This window comes from Patella vulgata, chromosome 5, assembly GCF_932274485.2.
Source record: "Patella vulgata chromosome 5, xgPatVulg1.2, whole genome shotgun sequence".
Classification (NCBI taxonomy): Eukaryota; Metazoa; Mollusca; class Gastropoda; family Patellidae; genus Patella; species Patella vulgata.
Window position 1 is genome coordinate 46,916,019 of NC_065883.2, and position 22,834 is coordinate 46,938,852.

The 22,834-nt window shown below is 35.1% G+C and overlaps 1 protein-coding gene across 3 annotated transcripts in view; it reads left to right on the forward strand.

Annotated features, from left to right (window-relative positions):
• Positions 1-22,834, forward strand: part of LOC126821183 (uncharacterized) — a 115,221-nt gene that overhangs the window by 65,296 nt on the left and 27,091 nt on the right. For 2 of the 3 annotated variants that reach the window (XM_056101397.1, XM_050549586.2), the window contains exons 5-7: positions 7,635-7,866; positions 8,054-8,123; positions 13,713-14,005. The gene's annotated coding sequence lies outside the window, so the exon portion shown is untranslated. The remainder of the gene's footprint in view (positions 1-7,634; positions 7,867-8,053; positions 8,124-13,712; positions 14,006-22,834) is intronic. The other variant, XM_050549587.2, reaches the window with a different exon arrangement.

The following is a 22,834-nucleotide window of genomic DNA, read 5'->3' on the forward strand; positions in this document are numbered from 1 at the left end:
TGATGAAGTCATTGATGTAAGTAAAAACAATTTTATCACTGTTAATTTTTTTAATCCATTTCTAAAATAATACGGAATATAATTCAACAGCTTTTTATTCAATAATATAAAATGTTTAAGTGCTGATCTTGATCTATAATAGGCCTATAACACAACACATTTATAACAATCACTAGGCCTATAACTATAGGCCTATATAGTATTATACACACGACGTGTTGTATTATATTATGTTTAATCGCTAAATGTCATTCAAAGATTAGATTGATCTATAATACAATAATGGAATGTGATCAATAATAAAAATAATGACAATCTACTTCCAGTTCGTTTTTGCTGAAGAAGAGGCAGATAGTATTATTAAGTCAACAGCTAGTACTAATACCACAAATGATAATGGCTCAGCTGTAAGTGTGTGTGTGTTAGAATCTATGTGTAAAAGAATTATATGTAAAATATGTTTTACTTAATTTCATTATTAATGTAATGCATGTAACATCTTGAAAATAAGTTAATTTTATAGGCTACTAGAACTTATTAAACATACGGCATACGCACCCCTCTCTAGATCTATACTATAATATAATTGTGAGACAACTTAGGTTTATCCGCAAATATTGTCAGTAAATTAAATCAAATGTTGTTTTTATCAAAATTGATACAGTTTATATCTCCCCAACTAACAGCTTGTTCCATATTCCCACAATATATATACATGTAATTATATCGCTTTATGAACACTGAAATATCTGAAAAAAGATATCACCCGCCCCTTATTGTAACTGAGCTACTACATTCATGTATTATTATCAATTCTGTGATGTTTGGACATTTTTTCAAGATTAAATATTATTACATGATTGATTGATCTCAGTAGTTAAAAAACAATAGGAAGCATTATCCATTTTTTCTACATCCTTATAAACTCTTCTTCATTGTGTTGTAATATCTTTGTTTTGTTGCTTTGTTGATGTGATTATGATAAATTTGTGAACTAAGAATGTAATTTGTTTTATTAACTTGTTATTTTTATTTTGTCCTAGTGTTTTTAATTTTTATGGGCATTTTTAGTTGTATTTATTACTCTAAATTTTAAATATGCATTATACACAATTTAGGTAAGAGAGAGAGAGAGAAAGAAATGGGGTTTAACGTCCACTCCACACAAACTAGGTCATTTCGGGACTAACATATGGTTTAATTTTATTTACATAATTCGCTTGCGCGTAGGGGTCTTTAGCAGTGGGAGGAAACCGGAGGTCCTGGAGAAAACCCACGAGGTTGGAATTTAGGTAAGAGTTGGCTGTTCATGTTATTATAGTTCCGAAATAAATCATTCAAAATTAAATTAATATATTGAAAATTTCACTCAAATTACTTTATTCTAAGCGATGTTTGAATTTTTGACAAGATCTGGCAAGTAGTGTTTATTACTGTAGCATTGTTAATCAAGACTAAGCCTTGCTTTTCCATTTTTATATTCATTCATTAAATGGTGATCACATTATAAATTTAAATCATTAAATGGAGATTGTATTTTAATGTTTACATCTGTGTCATCAGATGCTCTAGAGAGTTGATTATATGTGAATAAATGTTTAAAGAATAATTTATACATCATTTGAAGTCAAAATAAAACCCTGTAATTAGTCAGATTTAGCTCTTACATAATGAATTGTTAAACATGCATTATGCAAGAGCTAAATCTGATTATTGCAAGTCTTAATTTAGGCTTCAGATGTTATAGAAATTATAAATTAGATCCTTATTTAAACAACAAGACCAAAATCAACTCTGTAGACCCATGGATGGCTCGGCTACAGCTCAGATTTAAATAGGATTTCACTAATTGATGAAATCCAATAAGGGATAACCTGATGAAAATACGTCAGTTAGATCGAGGCTAAATGATAGAGTGTACTTAGCGAGGCCGCTGTAAAGCGTTTCGGTATGCCATTGAAAACTTTACTTGATAATCGAGATATGTAGGTGGAGTTAACGCCTGTCAATCAAACGATCAGCGAAGGTGAAGACACAATTCGCTACCATTTCTAGGCAAATATTACAACGATGGTAACTATGTTCAGAATAAAGTAATTTGACTGAATTTTTCAATATATTCTTCTTTCATCATCTACTTTTGAACTGTTATAGCAAGAATGGCCAACTCTCTATAAAAATCTCCCATAATGTATCTTTAATATTGTATAATGTTTAAATATTTGATTAGCTATGTAATATACAATATATCCATATTTCTGGCATGGCTTCCCCAGATCAGTGGTACATGGCGGAGGGCCTGACGAGGACAGCTATCTAGTCATTCGGATGGGACGAAAAACCGAATTCCAGTGTACACATTGGTGTACATGTAAAAGATCCCTTGGCTGTTGTAATTTGACAAAAGAGTGGGCGGTAGCGTGGCTGTCTACACAAAATTTCTCTCATAGCACACTGCATGGCGTATGCCCATCTTCATTAGCCCAGCAAAACAGTAGGATTATAAACACCATTTCATTTTCATATTACTATTGTAATTTAAGGAAAGATTATAATTTATTAGGACTTCATGTTTCAGTTACTGTGGTATTTTAAATACTTCATTTTTATGAATAAAGGAGTAACTGAATTTTATGTTGTTTTTCTGTAACCTCTCTATACTCAAGCCTTCAAAAGAGCTTTGATCATCTGGTATCTTGCACAAATGGTATTGCTAAACCAATCGATTCTTGGTCAGAATTTCACGCATGCATACCAAGGATATCAATGATCATCTGAAATAGCTGAAAATTTAAATGTTAATAGCCATTTAATTACCCTCATCTTGATCAAATACTAGGATGTTAAACTCCATTTCATTTCATTTCGATCAAATACTTTGAGATGCTTTTAAAATTAAACATATGCAAGTCACAAGCAGTGACAAATACAGAATGTCAGCCCGTCATTAATGGGGAGAAAGAAGTTATATTGCAGGTTCTGTTATATCAAAGCTTTTAAAAAAATTTCTCAAGGTGCAGGGAAAAGAACAATTAGTAAATATGTTACAAAATATCAAGACACACCAATCTTCTGAGAGCGCATCATTTAATTTTGTTAAGATTCTAGATCGTGGAGGCTTAACATACCCAAAATCCCAGCTTACCAGGCACATAAGTATATCTGAGTTTTTGAAAACATGTCTTTCAAATAAGTTAACAAAAGATTTTATCCGTGCTGTGTCATCTCCGTCAGGTACACCACAATATGATGACGGTGATATTTACTTAAAGGAATGTATGAAATTATGCATTAATAAATATTTTATTATTAGGGCACATCACAAATGTAAAAGAGTGTTGGGACAGTTCACTGCAAAATCAAAAGGCAAGGTCTCAAAATTCACAAAGGGTTTAAGAAAAGACTTAAAAAATTACTAGAGTCCTTAACAGTAATGATGTTTTACAAATCATAGTTGGCCTATTTCACGTCAGTAAGTTATGGGTCGGAGCAGTTTAGAGCTCTGTAAAATGTAAATTAAATTAATATGTAAATGTATCAGAATATCTCAATTCTATCAAGTTTGTTATCCCATGTACCCGGTAGATTCTCTTAAACCCTCAGTCATTACCAGAGTAAGTAACCCAATAACCATCACACTTTTCATTCATGGGTTCAAGGCTCATCTGGAAAACTACCTCATAATTCAATTCAGTAATGCAATTGTTATTTGCTTATTGTTATATAATAAAATCACTTAAATACACATAATTTATTTCAATATTGATCGTTGTATACAAGAAAATGAAATAAAAGCAATTGGCACGTCCAACCCAACAGGATTCGATCCATAAGATCACGTTGTGCCATTTACATATTTTAACCACGTGGTCATACGAAGGGTTGTTTGCTTATCATTATAATAAAATCACTCAAATACGCATAATTTATATCAAACTAAAGGGCAAAGGCACACTCAATTGGCACGTCCAACCCAACAGGATTCGATCCATAATATCATGTTGTACCATTTACATATTTTAACCACGTGGTCATATGTAGGGTCGTTTGCTTATCATTATATTATAAAATTACTAAAATATGCATAATGTATATCAAACTAAAGGGGCAGACAATTTATCAAATAATTAAACATTGAATGTTATTTTATTACAAATAGTCTACAATGAAGATATGCAACAGAAAAAAGTAACTAAGTCCGTAACCCAATATCATTCATCCAAAATCTTCAATATTGAAAACACGATTTTTTTTGCAATTTAAATCAGCATTGGTGTGGTGATCTTACCTTGAAAATATGGGCTTCTGATATCCAATATTTCAGACAAAATAAACATTTTACCACTGGTACACGAATCGTGTACCATAATGCGTTTCAGTGCAATTTGTATCAAGGTGCTCAAAGAATGAGGCTAGACATATATTCCACATGTCATATCAAACGGTAATGCCATATTCTTATTTGTAGAGCATGCACAATAAATACTATCGATGTTGACTGGAATAACCAGACGCTAGAAAATGACTTTCGGTAGGGACTTCAGGCGTATCGCCGAACATAACTGATGACAATTCACAGTAAAATAGAAACGATTGAATGTAAGATAGTTTATATAAATTCCTATTATATTATTATATGTGTTGCGACCCATTTGTGCCTATTTCTAGCTCCAAAATATTACCGATTTAGCTCCTTTAAATGAAAGTATGCAAACTTACAGGTGGTTTTCGAGCAGCCAGCTCTTTTGCGACAATACTTTTAACGTGGAGATTCAAGGTAGGGACACTTCCTGACTTCAATACACGATATGCTAAACCCGTTTTCTTTCTCACATCTACAAAAAAAAAAAACAACCTTGGCTATTATTTTACGATGAAAATTGTTATTTCGTTTCTGAAAATTTTATGTAGTTGGCAATAAATTTTAATGTAACCCGCCGACTGGCACTATTATTGAAACAAAAACGTTATTAAATTAAATTAAAAATGACAATTTGGTATTTATAAGCAATTACCAAATATAGATATAAATTATGATAATGTGATCTGAAATAATGGTGGATTTGGGTAAATTGTGCCACCGTACGCCGACAGCAGATTATTTATAAACAATAACAAACTTCACTTTCTTCATCTGATCTTTGTAGTTGTACTTTTACCTTATTTCATTCGATAAACTACGGTATTACATTTATACTTCATGATGTGAATGCATTTATTTATTCAACACCACACCTTTATGTATGTATAACCCATATAAAAAAAATATTGACATGATTCGAAACAATCAGACGTGAAGTGTCTGGAGCATAGCACCAAGTTTTTTTCGTTGAGTTTATCTGCTCTGCCTGCACTAATAATAACACCCAAAAAATCATTTTTCCATTCTGTATTATTCTTTGGCAGGCAGTGAAATGATAGCCCCTGATTATTGGTCTTGCGTGCTGGACATCCATATAAAGCACAAACAACCATAATAAAATAAATTATGCACAGAAATAGCCGGACTCCACACATTACCTGGTGTTGTTAATAGACCGGAAGTATTGTAGGGTAGGTCTCTTTCGCGCATGCGATGTATAACATAAACGACCAGTCGGACTTCCTTTTAGTACAGTTCTATGATGCCGCCATATTCGTAGAAGTGTCAACATATCGTATTCATGAACCATGATTATAGTTCATGTGGTTAAAATGCTTATTTAAATAATTGTTGTGTTAGGAATAACTTGATAAATCATTGTACATCGTATTTTTGTAATACGTAATTTTATATAACTTGAGATACGGATTGGCATAGGGACTATATTGCACCACGTCACTTAGCGATTGTTCTGCATGACGCGTTGTTGTGCATTTTTGTTGATGTTTTTATTTGTTTCATTATGTGTTTAATACTTGTTCAAATTCATATTCTTAGTCGCATAATGTACATAATAGTAAATCATGTAAAAGGGCAAGGTAATAGTGGGGGGAATGTTTTATGTACGAATTAAAATATTGCTCCGAACAGGCCTTAAAAAGGGCAAATAATTATTGGTCAGCGGCAATATGGCAGATAACGTCTCAGCATCATATGTGAAAGACTTGTCTTCTTAAGCAGTTGAAAGCAACTTTTATAGTCTATTCTACAGTTTAAATAGCGATTTATTGTAAACCTGAAGGTGAGATAACAGGTTCCCAACAAGTTCATTATGATATATAAATACGAAATTAGTAATTTCATAGACCAGTAATGTATGACAATCTTGGGCTATCGTATATTTTATACTGGGTACCGTTTGTTTGTCACTGCGCGGTACACTAGTATGGAAGACCCTTAGAGACATTGCAAGACGTTATCTCCCACCACGCCAGACGAGATTTCACCATTTTTATAGATTTTCACTTATTTTCAATTACGTTGTTATATTGATGATATTTTAATGAATCGAGATTAATTAAAAGTCATTCCGTTATTGGAGCAGAAACGTACAAACTTGTACTGTTGTAATCATGTTCATAGCGAGTTCGAAGTGTGGCCCCCTGGGGAACACAGAGGTTGAAGCTGAAATGTAATGGGAGGGGAAAACAATGAGATTTGAATGTGTTACAACTTTATTAAATCGGCCTGACAAAATGAGGAATCCCGTAAACCAACCGGCATTGACAGGGTGCTTGGGGTGGCTTACAATATGAAGGTATTTATGTATCAATCTGTATACCCTGTCTTCAGTATCTTTTGCACACTACAGCTGTAATCGAAATCGCCAACAAATAGTCCTGTTGTTCACCTCCATCCTTTATTCTTTAAAAACAGTTCCCCCGATTCGAGAATATTAATAATCATTTATTCACAATGTAGTGACGATATAACGGAAAAGTCACAATTTAATCGATACTTATTTGAAAAACTCACCAGAAATTTGTATAGTTAATGATTTCACGCTCTACTGATGTCGGTTCCAGTTACTGACGCAGATCAAAGATAACTGGCGGTTTCACCCAGATAGTAAACGGTAGCCGAAATAGTGATGTTTTCTTAATTAGTGACATGTTTTCCAGTTTCTCCCGCATGCGTCTTACTAGTGATATGTTTGGATAACTCATGCTTGTTTAATTACTCACATTATTTATACATACTGACACATGTAAGGAATACTAACCAATTAACTTAAATACTCACCTTATGATAATTACTGACCATTTATAGGAATACTGACGTACGGTGTAATTACTGATGGGTTTAAGCGACTACTGACAACACGTATATTTCTCACGAGTTACCATGAATAGTAACCACAATTAACATATTCTGCGCCAGTTAGTCAATACTCAGAGATCGGTTCTACACACTACGCATCTCCCCGTGTCATAAGGAAAAGCCAAAAATTGCATTTTAATCTCATACTCATAATTGCAGATTAGGCCTTGCTTATGTTATTGGCATGTTAAATCACCTGAATAAAACCAATCAGACTGAAAGATCAAAAGATTAAATTTTAAATCACCTGGCTAAAATATGTCTGACATTAGTGACAACGAATAGACTATTAGGTCCTATTTTTTATCTTCAAATTCATATTAGCCTAGTACTGGTAGTAGGCCTATTTATATGAGCCTTGTTAACCTTAACAAAATCATTGTATTTTTAGAATGAGAGAATAGTGTGCTCATGTGTTGACAATAATAATTATGATTGAAATGGAAGATAGCAGGATAGAAAAATGTCCCTTCTCAACCATCATCAACGAGTTTACCACAGCAGTGAGATAAGCCACGGGTGGCGAAAATTTAACCAGACACTGTTTCACAGATTATAATTTCAAGACCTGGGAATGTAATCAGAAAAAGAAAGCCTGTGATGGCTAATTTTAACGACACCAGGTAAGTGTTCAGATGACATGTATGGGCAGCCACCACATAAGAAAATCTTCTTTGGGAGTGATGTAATTATTGTGATCATCCAGTTAAAAATTTGATCCAAAAAGTATGGTAAAATTCAAGGAGTGTCACATGTAATTTCTTTAAATACTGGTATGCTTGCTTTGTAGCTTAATACTTTCTTTTTCAGAAAAATTCAAGTATCAGATGCCAATATACTACATCTTCAAACGTTGAAGGACAGTCCAATCTCATACTTGGTGAGCATAACACCCATTGGCCCTCAACTTATTGGATCCTCACTTGCATTTGGGCTTGTATAGGTTTTTATACGCCCATATTGTCTTCGCCCCCGTCCATCCGATTGACTTTAAATTTATATACAGTGTTTAAGGTCATGATACGAAGAAGCCTATTGATTTTCAGCGATTTCCGATAATTACTGCCAGAGTTCTGGCCCTTGATCACTTCAAAAAATCTTGTGGACGCTCTAAAGGCCAAAGTTAATATCTGATTGACGTTAAATTTATACACAGTGTTTAAGGTCATGAGACGAAGAAGCCTATTGATTTTCAGCGATTTACGATAATTACTGCCAGAGTTATGGCCCTTGATCACTTTGAAAAATCTTGTGGATGCTCTACAGGCCAAAGTTAATATCCGATTGACTTTAAATTTATACACAGTGTTTAAGGTCATGAGACGAAGAAGCCTTTTGATTTTCAGCGATTTCCGATAATTACTGCCAGAGTTATGGCCCTTGATCACTTAAAAAAATCTTGTGGACGCTCTACAGGTCTAAGTTAATATCCGATTGACTCTAAATTTATACACAGTGTTTAAGTCCATGAAACGAAGAAGCCTATTGATTTTCAGCGATTTCCGATAATTACTACCAGAGTTATGGCCCTTGATCACTTTAAAAAATCTTGTGGACGCTATAGAGGCGAAAGTTAATATCTGATTGACTTTAAAATTTATACACAGTGTTTAAGGTCATGAGACGAAGAAGCCTATTGATTTTCAGTGATTTCCGATAATTACTGCCAAAGTTATGGCCCTTGATCACTTCAAAAAATCTTGTGGACGCTCTAAAGGCCAAAGTTAATATCCGATTGACGTTAAATTTATACACAGTGTTTAAGGTCATGAGACGAAGAAGCCTATTGATTTTCAGCGATTTCCGATAATTACTGCCAGAGTTATGGCCCTTGATCACTTCAAAAAATCTTGTGGATGCTCTACAGGCCAAAGTTAATATCCGATTGACTTTAAATTTATACACACTGTTTAAGGTCATGAGACGAAGAAGTCTATTGATTTTCAGCGATTTCGGATAATTACTGCCAGAGTTATGGCCCTTGATCACTTAAAAAAATCTTGTGGACGCTCTACAGGTCAAAGTTAATATCCGATTGCCTTTAAATTTGTACACAGTGTTTAAGGCCATGAGACGATGAAGCCTATTGATTTTCAGAGTTATGGCCCTTGATCACTTAAAAAAATCTTGTGGACGCTCTACAGGTCAAAGTTAATATCCGATTGACTTTAAATTTATACACAGTGTTTAAGTCCATGAAACGAAGAAGCCTATTGATTTTCAGCGATTTCCGATAATTACTACCAGAGTTATCGCCCTTGATCACAGTGTTTAAGGTCATGAGACGAAGAAGCCTATTGATTTTTAACGATTTCCTATAAGTATTGCCAGAGTTATGGCCATCGATCACTTTGAAAAATCTTGTGGACGCTCTAGAGGTCAAAGTTAATATCTGATTGACTTTGAATTTATACACAGTGTTAAAGGTCATGAGACGAAGAAGTCTATTCATTTTCAGCGATTTTCGATAATTACATCCTGAGTTATGGCCCTTGATCACTTGAAAAAATCTTGTGGACGCTCTAGAGGCGAAAGTTAATATACGATTGACTTTAAAATTTATACACAGTGTTTAAGGTCATGAGACGAAGAAGCCTATTGATTTTCAGCGATTTCCGATAATTACTGCCAAAGTTATGGCCCTTGATCACTTCAAAAAATCTTGTGGACGCTCTATTATAAATGTTTCATTACCGAAAGAAGTAAAAATATGCGACAATACTTGTTGACTGCCCGGACGATTTAGCTGCTGTGGGCGTATGTTTCATTGCCTCGCAACCTATCTTTCAGCAAAACCACAGATGCAAAACTGTAATAAAAACAATATTTATCATGAGTTATCCCCCAGTATTTTCAGTAACAAAGACATAATGCAGTATTTTATATTCCATTTTCATGTGGACGTATATTGTGGTCGCCCCTGTCCGTCCGTATGTCTGGACGTTCGTCCACATTTGTTTGTGGACTCTCTACAGGTCACAATTCTTCAGAAATTCAGCAATTCTTCATGGCATGCTCCTAATCAACCGTCCAATCATGATTTGGGGCAATCTGACCCACTCCTCTTGCAGTGCCACGGCCAATTCTTGCAGTGTTGTCGGTAGGCTAGGGCTGGCAATCGATCCTGTTTCAAGTATCGATTATCGCTGACCATCCGCCGATTGATAATCGATAATATCGGCAAATTATTTTGACTTACAATTGTTGAATTGGTTTGAAAACAATCATAATTTGTACACAAATTATATGTGAGTTTATGCTGTGATATCATTCTGTATACATGTAGAATTTTTATTTTCCGTTAATTTGACATTTGACAATAAAATAATAGCATTCCATAGCAAAACCAAGGTGTAGAAAGAAACTCAATCAACTTCGTTTGGAAGACAGAACCCGCCACCGCTCGCCATATCTTTGTCGCTTATGACCTGAATAATACTGAGTAAAATGTAGTTATTTCCCTTTGATCACATCAAACAAATTCTTCAGTTCGCCGTAACAGTTTATTTCTTGCAGTGTTTTCTTCGTACTGGGGAAATTAAAAATTTGCTCTACAGACATTTCTTCGCAAATTTCTTAATAAATTAATAAATTTTATAAAGGGAAAGTACGTGTTTGACTTAGAAACAGAGAAGACGAAAGAACTGAAGAGTTAAAATAAGGGACACAACTGGATGTTACGTGAAACCATTGGCTCTCATCATGACATAAGCGGCCAACTTTTCTCACCGGTTGCGTCTCGCGTGAAAAAACCCCAACAGACGTGTGTGTTTTATTATGATTATTCTGTTTAATTACAGTTCTAGGCCCAAGCATGCATTGCAAAGAATACAGTGATAAGGGTTATTTTTATGGACTTGTTCTTGCAAGTGAAGTACCTATAATTGCGCGATAATCGATATTTTAAAACTGTATCGATAATCGATTTTCAAAACACTTACCGGCGATTATCGGCAATTATCGATTATTTAGTCTAGTTTACGTTGACGTCGACGAACACATCTCCCGATCAAATTAAACGTAACACACTAAAGCAAATATACGCTAAAAAGTAAATCTTATGTAAGAACCGATAGGAAAGCAAACATGGATAGGATAAACCAACAAGCGGCAGTTTTCATCAACCCTTCCTTGAAGTTTCAAATTTGACAATGAACCCCTCCCACCTGTATGGCGCTGTTGCGTGTCGCACATGCAGCACAGTGGTTCTGTTGGGGCGGTAAGTTCTTCATCTGTGAACATACTATCAAAGCATGTCAAGTGTCCATGACTATTTATCATACCACAACCTGCATAGGTATTTGCATTTCAATATCCCTTACTTTTTTATACGCCTTCATTGAAATGTGGTCGTATATTGTCGTCACCCCTGCCCGTCCGTCCGTCCGGCGTCCACATATGCTTGTGGACGCTCTAGAGGCTAAAGTTAATATCTGATTGACATACACAGTGTTTAAGGTCATGAGACGAAGAAGCCTATTAATTTTTAACGATTTCCTATAAGTATTGCCAGAGTTATGGCCATCGATCACTTTGAAAAATCTTGTGGACGCTCTAGAGGTCAAAGTTAATATCTGATTGACTTTGAATTTATACACAGTGTTAAAGGTCATGAGACGAAGAAGTCTATTCATTTTCAGCGATTTTCGATAATTACATCCTGAGTTATGGCCCTTGATCACTTGAAAAAATCTTGTGGATGCTCTAGAGGCCAAAGTTAATATCCGATTGACTTTAAATTTATACACAGTGTTTGAGGTCACGAGACAAAGAATCCTATTGATTTTCAACGATTTCCGATAATTACTGCCAAAGTTGTGGCCCTTGATCTCTTTGAAAAAAGTTATCATCCAATTGAATTCAGATTGATAATTATTTCATGAGTTGTTACTCTTAATTAGATTTTAGTGTATTATAAATGTTTCATTACCAAAAAAAGTAAAAAATATGCGAAAACAGTTGTTGACTGCCCGGACAATTTAGCTGCTGTGGGCGTATGTTTTGTTGCCTAGCAACCTATCTTTTGAAGAGTATATTATGCCCTACACACAGTGAGTGGTAGTTGTCCAGGACGTAATATAATGTCCTACACATGCTGCGATCGTGGGGGAATTCCCAAGGGATTACCCCAAGTGACAAACTATGTTTTAAGAATAGGTTGGGAAAAATACCTCCAAGGCGTTATATTACGCCCTACACACAGTGAGTTGCAGTTGTCCAGGACGTTATATAACGACCTACGCACTTATTATGTTAAATTAGTAAAACGAAAAAGCCTGTCAAATTTCAACAATTTCTGTAGATTACTTCCAGAGTTGAGTCCCTCGTTTCAGTTTGTAGAACCTTGTGAACCCTCAAACGGCAAAAATTATAATCTATTCTGTGTGGAACTGTCTTGTAAAGGCCCCCAATTACCTACAAAGGAATAAATATGTGACAACCCTTGTCGACCGCTCGGACGATTTAGCAGCTGTGGGCGTATGTTTCGTTGCCTGGCAACCTATATGTTAGCTTGTGGTCCCTCTGAAGGTCACAGTTATTATCTGATTTTAAAAATCGTTTGTATATATCACCGTTACACCTTAATAAAGGTCGAGTTCGAATTTCCTGAAAATCAAACCAAAACGGCCGCCGCTTGTATGCAAATGGTGTAGAAATATGGTAAATCAAGGTTGTGGACCCTGTAGAGGTCACAATTTTAATCCGATTTTGATGAAACTTGAAATGCATGTTAGTAACCCAAAGATCTTAGTTCCTTTCGATATTTGCGCATATCGAATTGTAACTTCATGAATTATGGCCCTTGATTGTAGGAAAAATCACTTTCTTTTTAGCATGTTCTCTATCCATCTCTTGAAAATGTGGGCGTATCCTGCCTGACAGCTGCTGGTTATTTCTCAATAAGGAATCACATAACATTTGTTAAAATGCAACAGACAAGTCAGCCATAATCAGTTTTAAATTGTTCTGTCATATTTTCAATAATAATATTTCTGTGTGGCCATATAACAAGAGAGTGAAGTCTATAAAACATATAATTGATCCAATTAGTGAATGAACAGCTATAATCTTGAGAAGAAATTCCAAACATATTTGATATGCGTTTAAAATAAAAGTCCTGTCTTAATTTTATTAGCACTAATAGACGTTGATCGTCCAGAGAAACACTAAATGCTACTATTCTTAGAAAATTCAAACGGTAACTTATAAAAACAGTCATAAGGAAAGCCAGTATAATATTGAAATGAATCTTTTTTAAAGTTGAACAGCTAAAACATTGCACTGATGGTTTCATACTAGTTCCTTTATCTACTTGAAGAAAATGATTGTGTTTAAGATTTTCATTTTCCACAATTAACTTTGCATATTCTTCCTTCATTTTCATATTTTCTGCATCAAGGGCCAAGATGTCCATCGGTTGAAATCCTGAAAAATATATACAGTAAATAGATTACAATATGTATTTCAGGCACCCCTTATTCAAGTGACAACTCAACCGAGAAAGAGAACTCTGATAAATGTGGTGAAATAGTTTTTCCAAAACAAGTTGATGTACATTTAGATTTAAATCAGATAGAAAAGATGAAAGTTGAGTGGAAATAAATAGATGTAAAGGAAGATGAAGCCATAAAAATAGAGAGATCCACAAGAAATAATAACACCTGGATGAATGAAAGTGTGGTGTTACTGCCTCAAATTTTGGAGCTGTTATGAAAAGAAAGAAATAAACGATTCATTTTTAAAAAAACACATTTGACAAAAGTAATTTTTATTCTGTTCCCACTTCTATGAGCAAGCAAACGAAACCATTGCTAAACAAATGTATATCAAACAGTCCGGGAATCATATTCATGATATTGGACTTATAATAAATCCAGCTTTTCCATTTTTAGGTCCTACACCAGATGCAATTGTTTATGATAAAGGCGAGACTGGGCTCATTGAAATTAAATGTCCTTTTTCAGCTCGAGATATGACACTTACAGAAGCATGTAATAAACTGAAAGATTTCTTTTTAATCCCAAATGATGATGAATATAAATTGTCTAGAAACCATATTCACTGGTTTCAGATTCAGGGACAACTTCTCTTAACTGGGGCTCAATTTTGCAACTTTGTCACTTTTACAAGACAGGATTCTGCATAGAGAGAATATATCCTGAAAAAGAAACCATGCAGCAATTTCTTTCAAAATCATCATGTTTTTAAGTTGAACATTTAAACATATCTTATAAAAAAATTGTACATGTCTATAAAATGAGTTTAACTAACCTGCGATAGCATCAACTATATTCTCTGTCTGTACCATTTTATTAATCAAAGCGTTTTCTTCACAGTTTTCATACTCAATCTGATTTGACTTTATAGAAACTCTGTAAAGAAATTGTGACAGTATTGGTTCTTTAATCAAGTTCTGGATGACAAGACTAGTTTAGCATCTTATAATACTTTTATTCTTCTTCTAACATATTATATACAAAACTTAAGACTCCGTAATTAGCTTGTGTTGAGGGAGCCATGGTAGTAGCTTGGCTAGGCACGAGTGTGCCAACTCCTAACTAACTTACATTACATGATCGTTGTCCGGTCTTAACTCCAGACCTGCATGGCCTGTCCTGGCCGGACCTCTACCTCGATTCGTTTGTTCTCTGGGCTTATAAACCCTTCCAGACAAAAGAATCTTATTAGACATCTGGCTGATGTATCATGTATCATATCAGGTTTAACATTTGCTTATCATCAAAGAAAGTTTAAATAAGACATGCCAACAAGGTAAGGTTAACTAATTGTTACATAATCACATAGACCAAGAACTCCAGGGATGTCGATAGCGAAGCGTCTATAACATCAGATAATCTGTGATTATGTAACAAAATTCATAATTATATAAAATTTATACATAATAATTATATTCAAAATTTTTATACCAGAGACTAATTTTGTAAATACGGCAGTAAAATATTTTAATTGTTTGCTGCTAAAACATGGCGTCTAATTTTAATAAATAAAATAATTAGACTAGCCATTAATAAAAAAAATACAGCATTAAAGATACATTATGGGAGATTTTTATATGGAGTTAGCCATTCTTTCTATAACAGTTTAAAAATAGATGATGAAAGAAGAATATATTGAAAATTTCAGTCAAATTACTTTATTCTGAACATAGTTATCACCAGTGTAATTATTGACTAGAAACGGGATTGAATTCCATCTTCACCGATTCTTAGTATAGCCGATCGTTTGATTGACAGGCGTTAACTCCACCTACATAATCTCTGCTGTCTATAGGTATACCAGTGGCGTCGTGCCTATTGGGGAAATAAAAATATTTTTATTGATATTATTAAGACAAAAGACCTGTTCGTCTGTATTAGTCATCACACGATCTCCAGGAATTGTATAATTTGTCATTATCTGTGTTTACTTAGTTTATTGCACTTTAAATAGTTTACATGTAGATGTCATTTGTTAAGGCATCGCTTAACAATGGCCTCGCTTCGTACACTCTATTATTTAGCCTCGATCCAGGAGTATGACGTCAACGTAACGGTTAATCTCCGCTCACGACGCCATTTAAAATTATATCAGTCAACGAAATCCCGTTTAAATCCAAGCTGAATTCAAGCCATCCGTGGGTCTACAGAGTTGATTTTGTGCTTGTTGTGTAAATAAAGATCTAATTTATAATTTCTATGACATCTGAAGTCTAAATAAAGATTTGCAATAATCAGATTTAGCTCTTGCATAATGTATGTTTAACACAATTTTCTCAATTTTAATTTCATGCTATTACCATAACTTGCATAAAAAATGTGTGTACTTTATAGCAGGATCTAAATGAAATATATCTTAAATAATATATAACATTTTGTAGTGTCAACTCAAACTAGATAGGTCATTTTTGGACTGACAAATTGTCCAATTTTATTTCAATAATTCCTTTCCGCGTAGGGGGACCAGGAGGAAACCCATGAGATTGGACAGACGAGCCTTGCCACATACAAGTATTGGTTTGAATAGTTCAAAACCACCTCACTTGACTCACTGACAGCTCTTATGATCTAAAATGCATGTGTTAACCATTCGAAAACCCAAAGCCCCAGTGTAGGACATAAGACACCATCTACAAGACAGTGATTCTAAGCCTCTGTATGACTAATATTGTGAGCACGTGACCGGAAATAATCATTCTAACGCTGATAAACCCATTGTTACCTTAAAACCTTTGATTCAACTACTGCAGGTTTATCAAAAAAAATTACTTGAACTGGGGTTTGGATGGTGGTCTTGGTTGAGCAATATGATCATAAGTGCATCGATGGAATCTGGCTGAAAAATGAAAACAAAAAAAATAAGAATACCGGTATTAATATTATTATGATACATAATTTAAGTAAGTTTAAATGACCATTTCATTCTCGTAGATAATTACTATCAAGTTTTTTATACGCCCACATTTTCATGTGGACGTATATTGTCGTCGCCCCTGTTTGTCCGTCCGTCCGGACGTCCGTCCGCAATTTTTTTGTGGACACTCTACAGGTCACAATTTTTATCCGATTTCAAGGAAACTTGAAATATAGCTTTATCTCCCTAAGATCTCGGTTCCTTTCGATATTGGCATGTATCGGACCGTAACATCATGGATTATGGCCCCTGATTGTACGAAAAATCGCGTTTTTAGCTTGTGGACACTGTAAAGGTAACAATTTTGATCCGATTTTGATGAAACTTCCTGAATTATGGCCCCTGATTGTACGGAAATATTGCCTTTTTATACGCCCACATTGAAATGTGGACTGTATATTGCCGTCGCCCCCGTCCATCCGTCCGTCCATTGTCCACAATTTCTTGTGAACGCTCTAACGCCAAAAGTTATCATCCAATTGTTTTAAAATTGATATATGTTGTTTACATTAGTGAGATGAAGAAGCCTATTTAATTTCAACAATTTCCGTTTATTACGTCTAGAGTTATGACCCTTGTTTCACTTTGTTGTCCCCCGCCTTTCGAAGAAAGCAGGGGACTATTAAAATGGGTCTGTCTGTCTGTCTGTCTGTCTGTCTGTCTGTCTGTCTGTCTGTCTGTCTGTCTGTCTGTCTGTCTGTCTGTCCGTCCGTCCGTCCGTCCGTCCGTCCGTCCGTCCGTCCGTCCGTCCGTCACACTTTTTGGGACACAATAACTCTCTTCCTAATTGAGCTAGAATGTTCAAACTTGGTGTATGTGTTTATTAGGTCAATGCCTTGATGGAGTTCGAAGATGAGCATTTTCCGCTTAGGGTAAGCAGAGATAAGCAATTTGATTGGTTGATGCTTTGGGACACGATAACTCTCTTCCTAATTGGGCTAGAATGTTCAAACTTGGTGTATGTGTTGATTAGGTCAATGCCTTGATGGAGTTCGAAGATGAGCATTTTCCGCTTAGGGTAAGCAGAGATAAGCAATTTGATTGGTTGATGCTTTGGGACACGATAACTTTTAATTGAGCTAGAATGTTCAAACTTGGTGTATGTGTTTATTAGGTCAATGCCTTGATGGAGTTCGAAGATGAGCATTTTCCGCTTAGGGTAAGCAGAGATAAGCAATTTGATTGGTTGATACTTTGGGGCACGATAACTCTCTTCCTAATTGAGCTAGAATGCTCAAACTTGGTGTATGTGTTGATTAGGTCAATGCCTTGATGGAGTTCGAAGATGAGCATTTTCCGCTTAGGGTAAGCAGAGATAAGCAATTTGATTGGTTGATGCTTTGGGACACGATAACTTTAGTTCTAATTAAGTGAGATTGATGAAACTTGGTGTATAGTTTCATTACAGTAATACCTTGACTAAGTTTGATAATGAGCATTTTCTGCTCAGGGTAAGCAGAGCGATACGCAATTTGATTGGTCGAGACTTTGGAAAACAATAACTCTCCTACTTTGATTGTCCCCCGCTTTTCGAAGAAAGCAGGGAACTATTAAAATGGGTTCGTCCGTCTGTCTGTTTGTCTGTCTGTCCGTTCCGCTTATGGTAAGCAGAGATAAACAATTTGATTGGTTGATCTTCGAATTGAGTAAATGTTCATGCTTATTGTCCCCCGCCTTTCGAAGAAAGCAGGGAACTATTAAAATGGGTTCGTCCGTCTGTCTGTTTGTCTTTCCGTTCCGCTTAGGGTAAGCAGAGATAAACAATTTGATTGGTTGATGCTTTGGGACACTATAACTTTAGTTCTAATTAAGTAGATAAACAATTTGATTGGTTGATGCTTTGGGACACTATAACTTTAGTTCTAATTAAGTGAGAGTGATGAAACTTGGTGTATAGTTTCATTACAGTAATACCTTGACTAAGATCGATAATGAGCATTTTCTGCTCAGATTAAGCAGAGCGATAAGCAATTTGATTTGCTGAGACTTTGGAACACAATAACTCTCCTTCGAATTGAGTTAAAATGTTCAAAATTGGTGTGTATGGTTATTGTCCCCCGCCTTTCGAAGAAAGCAGGGGACTATTAAAATGGGTTCGTCCGTCGTCTGTTTGTCTGTCTGTCCGTCACACTCCTTCGAATTGAGTTAAAATGTTCAAAATTATTATAACCAGGTATTGATAAAAGCATCAATTGAGCAATTCCAATACAATCCAATACAATGAATATAGGCAAGGTAAATAAACAAATAAATGGAAAAAACAAATTGAAAAAGAAACTATTATAAATTAATTAAATATGTAGTATGCAATAATGAATTGACATTTAATGACAGAAAGAAAACAGTGAACTTTGCACAACTTGCAGCAAGATGGAAAATAGACCCGTTGATGCAACCAAACTCTAGATCTGTAGGCATAGAGCATGTTTTCCCCTTAATATGCTATAATTATTCCATCAAAAACATTGTATGCTTAGACTATAAGTAAAGATATACTGTTTGATTGTTCAATACTTTGTAAAAGATAATTTGTGATAAATTTATATGTGTCCTCTAATTATTTTCCTATTTCGGCGGGGGACATCAGCCTCACTGTTGGCTTGTTGAAACTTGTGAACGCTCTAACGCCAAAAGTTATCATCCGATCTTTCTGAAATTTATATGCATTATTTAGATTACTGAAACGAAGAAGCCTATTGAATTTCTGTTTATTACGTCTAGAGTTATGGCCCTTGTTTCACTTTATTGAACCTTGTGATTGCTCCAACGCCAAAAGTTATCATTCGATCTTTGTGAAATTTACATGCATTATTTAAACTTGTGAAACGAAGAATCCTATTGAATTTTAGCAATTTCCGTTTATTATGTCTAGAGTTATGGCCCTTGATTCACTTTATTGAACCTTGTGAACGCTCCAACGTCAAAAGTTATCATCCGATCTTTCTGAAATTTATAAGCATTATTTAGGTTAGTGAAACGGAGAAGCCTATTGAATTTCAGCAATTTCCGTTTATTACGTCTAGAGTTATGGCCCTTGTTTCACTTTATTGATCCTTGTGAACGCTCTAACGCAAAAAGTTATCACCCTATCTTTGTGAAATTTATGTGCATGATTTGAATTAGTGAAACGAAAAAACCTATTGAATTTCAGCAATTTACATTAATTACTTCTAGAGTTATTGCCCTTGTTTCACTTTGTTTAACCTTGATAATGCTCGATTGATGATAGTTATCATCAGATATGTATGAAATTTATATGCATCATTTAAATTTGTGAAACAGGTCTATTGAATATCTCCGTTTCCTCCCACTGCTAAAGGCCCCTACGCGCAAGCGAATTATGTAAATTAAACCATATGTTAGTCCCGAAATGACCTAGTTTGTGTCGAGTGGACGTTAAACCCCATTCTCTCTCTCTCTCTATTGAATATCAGCAATTTCCGTCATTAATTTCTAGAGTAATGGCGATTGTGAAAGTTTGAATGACAAAAGGGATCATGTGATCTGTATGAAATTTATATGCATTATTTAAATTAGTAAAACGAAAAAGCCTGTCAAATTTCAACAATTTCTGTAGATTACTTCCAGAGTTGAGACCCTTTTTATACGCCCCCATTGAAATGTGGTCGTATATTGTTGTCGCGTCCGTCCGTCCGTCCGGCGTCCACAATTGCTTGTGGACGCTCTATAGGCTAAAGTTAATATCCGATTGACTTTAAATTTATACACAGTGTTTAGGGTCATGAGACGAAGAAGTCTATTGATTTTCCGCGATTTCCGATAATTACTGTCGGAGTTATGGCCCTTGATCACTTCAAAAAATCTTGTGGACGCTCTAGAGGTTAAAGTTAATATTCGATTAACTTTAAATTTATACACAGTGTTTAAGGTCATGAGACAAAGAAGCCTATTGATTTTCAACGATTTTCGATAATTACTGCCAGAGTTATGGCCCTTGATCACTTCAAAAAAATCTTGTGGACGCTCTAGAGGTCAAGGTTAATATCCGATTGACTTTAAATTTATACACAGTGTATAAGGTCATGAGACGAAAAAACCTATTGATTTTCAGCTATTTCCGATAATTACTGCCAGAGTTATGGCCCTTGATCACTTTGAAAAATCTTGCGGACGCTCTAGAGGCCAAAGTTAATATCCAATTGACCGTAAATTTATACACAGTGTTTGAGGTCATGAGACGAAGAAGCCTATTGATTTTCAGCAATTTCTGATAATGTTTGCCAGAGTTATGGCCCTTGATCACTTTGAAAATTCTTGTGGACGCTCTAGAGGCTTAAGTTAATATCCGGTTGACTTTAAATTTATATACAGTGTTGAAGACCATGAGACGAAGAAGTCTATTGATTTTCCGCGATTTCCGATAATTACTGTCGGAGGTATGGCCCTTGATCACTTCAAAAAATCTTGTGGACGCTCTAGAGGTTAAAGTTAATATTCGATTAACTTTAAATTTATACACAGTGTTTAAGGTCATGAGACAAAGAAGCCTATTGATTTTCAACGATTTTCGATAATTACTGCCAGAGTTATGGCCCTTGATCACTTCAAAAAAATCTTGTGGACGCTCTAGAGGTCAAAGTTAATATCCGATTGACTTTAAATTTATACACAGTGTATAAGGTCATGAGACGAAAAAACCTATTGATTTTCAGCTATTTCCGATAATTACTGCCAGAGTTATGGCCCTTGATCACTTTGAAAAATCTTGCGGACGCTCTAGAGGCCAAAGTTAATATCCAATTGACCGTAAATTTATACACAGTGTTTGAGGTCATGAGATGAAGAAGCCTATTGATTTTCAGCAATTTCTGATAATGTTTGCCAGAGTTATGGCCCTTGATCACTTTGAAAATTCTTGTGGACGCTCTAGAGGCTTAAGTTAATATCCGGTTGACTTTAAATTTATATACAGTGTTGAAGACCATGAGACGAAGAAACCTAGTGATTTTCAGTGATTTCCGATAATTTTTGCCAGAGTTATGGCCCTTGATCACTTTGAAAATTCTTGTGGACGCTCTAGAGGCTAAAGTTAATATCCGATTGACTTTAAATTTATACACAGTGTTTAAGATCTTGAGACGAACAAGTATATTGATTTTCAAGAATCTTTATGACGTGAACAGCTAAATCCATGATGTTAAAAGTTTTGTATACTAAACGTTAGCATGGGGCAGAACTTTATAAAAACCAAACAAATTCTAATGTTTTTCTGATAATTACTTAATGAGTTGTTACTCTTAATCAGATTTTAATGTATTATAAATGTTTCATTACCGAAAAAAGTAAAAATATGTGACAACTCTTGTTGACTGCCCGGACGATATAGCTGCTGTGGGCGTATGTTTCGTTGCCTGGCAACCTATCTTTTCAGTTGGTAGAACCTTGTAAACCCTCAAACGACAAAATTTATAATCTGATCTGTATGGAACTGTCTTGTAAAGGCCCCCAATTATGTACAAAGGAATAAATATGCGACAACCCTTGACGACCGCACGGACGATTGAGCTGCTGTTGGCGTATGTTTTGTTGCCAGGCAACCTATCTTTTAGCTTGTGGTCCCTCTGGACATCACAATTATTAACGGATTTAAAAAAACGTTTGATTATATCACCGTTACACCGTAATGAAGGTTGAGTTCGAATTTCGTGAAAATCGGACCAAAACTGCTGGACAAAATAGCCGCCGCTTCAATGTATGTGAATAGTATAAAAATATGGTATATCAAGGTTGTGGACTCTGTAGACGTCACAATTTTAATCCGATTTTGATAAAACTTGAAATATATATTTATAACCCAAAGATCTTGGTTCCTTTCGATATTTGCGCATATCGAATTGTAACTTCCTGAAATATGGCCCCTGATTGTACGAAAAATCGCCCTTTTTTTAGCTTGTGGTCCCACTGGAGGTCACAATTATTATCCGATTTAAAAAAAAAACGTTTGATTACATCACCGTTACACCGTAAGGAAGGTTGCGTTCGAATTTTGTGAAAATCGGACCAAAACTGCCGGGCAAAATGGCCGCCGCTTGTACGCGTATAGTGTAAAAATATGGTATATCAAGGTTGTGGACCCTGTAGATTTTGATGAAACTTGAAATGCATGATTATAACCCAAACATCTTGGTTGCTTTCGATATTCGCCCATATCGGATTGTA